Genomic DNA, 5,595 nt, shown 5'->3' with positions numbered 1-5,595 from the left:
GACGCGTTTCAGAAAGGCGGGGCATAGAGGAGAAACAATAAAGTACAGCATGTGGAAAATAATGTGTTTTTTTAACCTTAAACCGCATAAACACATTTCATTATACCAAATACACAAAATAATGTTCTTTTTAGCAACATCATATGACCCCTTTAAAACGACACAGGGTGAGTAATGACAGAATGTTCAAGTATTTCTTTAATCATGTTCATGTAGGCTACAGTGAACCAGGCAAAGTTATTTAGCTATAAACATGGCATGTCTCTACATCAATATACCTGCTCTCTGTGATAGAAAGCTTTGCTGCTTGAGTTGGCGTAATTGACCGTAAGAATCATTATAAACACGTCCTCACACACAACGCCATTTTTTTCACACGCTGCATTAAACCATGTAAATCCCTTTGGAAATCAATGGCATGTAGTTTTATTTTTTATTTTTTCTCTAAAGCGTAATTTCAACGTTTCATATCACTCTGCTATGTCACTTGTGCACAGAATGACTGTGCTCGTTGATCTTTTGAGGACCTTTTGCCATCAGTAATAAATGACCAAACGCCTATAGAGAAGATTCTAGCGCTCTATAATGACTGCAGTTACACAATCAGGCCACAGAGGGGCGACAGAGAGCTGCGAAATAATTTCAGGACTACTGCGCTGTAAAAGATGCTGAGACTGGTTTGTCAACTGCAGTTTTGCTCTGAACAGCCACATGAATGGCATATGGCACTAAAGAGAAAATGTAAAACAAAAATGTAGTGGTAAATAAAATGGAGTATGAAGATGATAGAATGTGACACGGCAGTGACAGGATATGTAGTCAGCACTCCCAGTTTGTGGCTCTCCTGTTTTCCACACTATATCACATGATTGTCCACAAGCAGAGAATCATCAGGGATGACATGACTTACAAGCATTTTGACATGTGTAGTGCCCTTTAAATGGACAGTTCACCTTAAAATTAAAATTCTGCCTGTTTTATGCCATCCCAAACCTATATGCAGTTATTTTTACTAACGAAAGAATACATTTTTATTTTATTTCATTGAGGGTGAATAAATAGTGACAGAATTGTATTATTTCCTTTTAAAGACATGTATTATTATAATAATAATTATTATTATTATTGTTGTGGTGTTGTTATTATTATTCAATAATGTATTGTTATTAATAACGTTTCTTTATTTTTAATGTTTTACATTTTTATTATTAATAATAATATATTGCTGTAGTAATAATAATAATAAATAGAATTTTTGATATTTGATCATTATTAATAAACAACTGCAAAATATCTTTCTGAAAGTATCAAAGGGTATGCCTACATTTTGGAGATTTGTATGCAATTTTTTGCTATTCATTTATTAGTAATAATTCTGTCATTTAATGTACTCACCCTCATGTCATCCCAAACCCATGTGCTATTATTTTTACTGTGGAACACAAAATAATACGTTTTGAAGATTTTTATGCAGCTTTTTTGCTATTTGCCAACAATTTGAACTGAGGCGGAATAAATGATGATAGAGTTTGAATATTTCCTTTTAAAGACACATGTAATAATAATAAAGTTTCTTTATTTTTATTAATGAATAATTATCAATAGACTACTACAAACTATCTGTCTAATGTACCTACTGTACACAACAATTACAGTAAGCTTATTGTAACTGTCACGCTGCTGCTAGGAAGATGATGAAGACGATAGCGAAGATCATAAACAAATCCTTTTAATGGTAATCCACAAGATGAAGAGGTTCTTCTAACACACAGGATAACATTCAACAATAACAGACAACCAAAGGAACTGAGGAGGGAACTTAAATACACAGACAAGAGAGGGACTAAACGACTTATTAAACTAATGCCGAGTTCACACTGCACGATTTTCAAACTCGTCGGATCGCCGTTGTTTTCACACTGCGTGACTATCTGAGGTAGCAGTCAGTCGCTGCTGTGTTCACACTGCACGATTTTCAAACTCGTCGGATCGCCGTTGTTTTCACACTGCGTGACTATCTGAGGTAGCAGTCAGTCGCTGCTGTGTTCACACTGCACGATTTTCAAACTCGTCGGATCGCCGTTGTTTTCACACTGCGTGACTATCTGAGGTAGCAGTCAGTCGCTGCTGTGTTCACACTGCACGATTTTCAAACTCGTCGGATCGCCGTTGTTTTCACACTGCGTGACTATCTGAGGTAGCAGTCAGTCGCTGCTGTGTTCACACTGCACGATTTTCAAACTCGTCGGATCGCCGTTGTTTTCACACTGCGTGACTATCTGAGGTAGCAGTCAGTCGCTGCTGTGTTCACACTGCACGATTTTCAAACTCGTCGGATCGCCGTTGTTTTCACACTGCGTGACTATCTGAGGTAGCAGTCAGTCGCTGCTGTGTTCACACTGCACGATTTTCAAACTCGTCGGATCGCCGTTGTTTTCACACTGCGTGACTATCTGAGGTAGCAGTCAGTCGCTGCTGTGTTCACACTGCACGATTTTCAAACTCGTCGGATCGCCGTTGTTTTCACACTGCGTGACTATCTGAGGTAGCAGTCAGTCGCTGCTGTGTTCACACTGCACGATTTTCAAACTCGTCGGATCGCCGTTGTTTTCACACTGCGTGACTATCTGAGGTAGCAGTCAGTCGCTGCTGTGTTCACACTGCACGATTTTCAAACTCGTCGGATCGCCGTTGTTTTCACACTGCGTGACTATCTGAGGTAGCAGTCAGTCGCTGCTGTGTTCACACTGCACGATTTTCAAACTCGTCGGATCGCCGTTGTTTTCACACTGCGTGACTATCTGAGGTAGCAGTCAGTCGCTGCTGTGTTCACACTGCACGATTTTCAAACTCGTCGGATCGCCGTTGTTTTCACACTGCGTGACTATCTGAGGTAGCAGTCAGTCGCTGCTGTGTTCACACTGCACGATGGAACGACGACAGGAGGTTACACACTGCATGACTTTACAATAGGACGAATCGCCGACAGCTCCAGATATTTAGCATGCCAAATATTTCACAGCCGTCGGCGAAGCGTCGGCGATTCTCTCAGATCGCGTCTTTGATAATTCACACTGCGTGATTGTCACTTGCGTGAACGAGCACCGATTTGCCTCCGATGTCAGGCATTTGTCGGCGATTTCGCTAAACCTGTCGGCGAGTGAAAAATCGGGCTAAAATCGTGCAGTGTGAACTCGGCATAACACAGGTGAACTAAATGAACGAATCAAAGGACGACAAAAAACTAGGTCAAGTGAAACATGAGGGAAGAAAACAAACTAAAAGTCCATGTGACAATAACAATGTTTGCCATTACAAAGGATACATTTTGAAGATTGTTATGCAGCTTTTTGCTACTCATTTAAGGACTTTTTAATAATAATAATAATAACAACTACACTTTGAAACTGTCACTGAAGGTGAATAAATCATGTTAGAATTTTAATCTTTCCCTTTAAAGACACATGCTGGCAACGTTTGCCATTACAAATTCTAACAACGTTTATTAAATATTTGCTGAAAGGTCATGATCTGTACTGTTGTGGAGGCAACACAGACTCATGATGTTAATCTGTATCATCTGTGCATGTTATATGGAAGACTTGATTGATTTCAGAGGACGTCACATGACATTTACCATCGTACTGATCCATAGACATTCATACGGTTTTATAATCAAGGTGCATGTTGATAAAGGAAGGGCTGTGTTACAAAGTGAAGCTTAACTCTGTAAATGCATAACAGTTCTGCCGGCGTTCACTAAGGTTGATGTTCAGGTTGTTAGACTTATTTCATGCTCAACTTCTCGCTATTATTACGGCGCTGAGGTACGAATACAAGACACAAACTGCCGCTTTATCCATACAGAATGAGAACACAGTACATGCATGAAGAAAAAGAAAGCCAAGAAACCAGCCTGGCCAAGGAAAACTAATGTACTACTGTTTAGTATGTCACGCTCAGTTCTTTTTTCCCATGTGGTGGCCTACAATGACCCTCATTTGCGTAGCGGGGTGAAGAGTTTTGTGATATGGAGTGTATGTCAACTCTGACCTTTTGTCCATTTTTCATTTTCATAATTGACCAGGCATGGAAGAAATGTCCATCAGCTAATCCTCTTACAGTGACTCTAATGCCAGCTCTGTCAGAGCAGCACCATGTTAATGGAACAAGCTGCTACGAACCAGCAAGGTGGAGAACGGCCAAGTCCTGACGGTCCCCGCTGGCAAACAGCATGCGGCAAGTGCCGTTCCCTCTATTAAGCCCCATTAAATTAGTATTAATTTTAATATTAATTGCACTCTTCAATTATTGATCATCATAATGACTGGATATTATGGATTTATTTCTGATTACTAGCCTGCAGTTCATGCCTGAGGGAACAGTTTGAGGCTGAGGTGCACATGGCAGCAATTCATTATAGAATTCATGTATAGCATTAGCTAGATATGCACGCTAAGCAATACTGGTGTCATGACCCAAAACACACCTTATAAGGTTGCAAAAAAAATGCAAATTCACAGTGCAAATGATAAAATACGACTATATATAATTGTGCATGCTATAGAAAAAATGAATAAATTTTAGAAAGGAGAGAATGGTTCCCATATCATTTGTTGTTATAATAGGAATATTCTTTCACTCATTAAAAAAAAAAAAGAAGAAGAAGAAAAAATTTCTGAAATGGAATCCAATGACATTTCCTATAATCAAAGTATCATTGAAATCTCATTTATTACCGTGTATGAATTAAAAAACGGGGACAATTTTTTTGGTGTGTCTTTGTATTTTAATTGTTGCAACATAAGCCTATATTAACAAACAACATAAACAGTGCTTGTTTAATATAGGCCTACTATTATTATAATTAATAATTACTTTAATGTTTACTGACCCTAACTGGACTTAATAAATTCACCAAAAATCACAGTATGGAAAATAATAAATAGTAAACATGGTAGATAGCAAACAGATTAAAACAGTATTGTATTATCTTGTAACACAATTATGAATATACAAAAACATAATACAAAAATAAAATTATAAAAATTGTATTTAACAAATACTTTGTAACATTTTGTATTTAATATGTTTGTATTTAATAATTTTATTTAATATTTTCATTTTCACAATCTGTTTTAAATAAACTTTTAAAATGTTTATGGTTGTGCTTTCAGAAATGGATCTACAGTGGAGATCAAAATTAGAGAACAATCTATAAATACTTGATTTTTTTTCTGAAATATTGTTCATCTTCATCGCACAAAATTGGAAGGAATATTAGCTGTGGGTATACCACTGTTATACCAACACGTTTGACAAAATAACCAAGGCATTTCAACAAAAACCTTTATTTTGTGGAAAACACAGTGATCAAAATTAGAGAACAGGAACCACTGTAGCACGAAAGAAGACTACAACTAACATTTTGGAGGGTTACCTCTGTCAGAAATTAGTAGAGAGTGTAGAGGCCCTTGCTTTGAGTGACTTCAGAACATCTGCGGCTGCAGGACATCACTAGTTTCTCACACTGCTCTGCTGTGAACTTGGTCCAATCTTCTTCCAGTCTCTTCCATAGTTCTACAATTGTAGTGG

Source organism: Sinocyclocheilus rhinocerous, unplaced genomic scaffold (genome assembly GCF_001515625.1).
Source record: "Sinocyclocheilus rhinocerous isolate Xijiao unplaced genomic scaffold, SAMN03320098_v1.1 scaffold609, whole genome shotgun sequence".
Lineage (NCBI taxonomy): Eukaryota > Metazoa > Chordata > Actinopteri > Cypriniformes > Cyprinidae > Sinocyclocheilus > Sinocyclocheilus rhinocerous.
Note: the sequence above shows the minus strand (reverse complement) of the source record.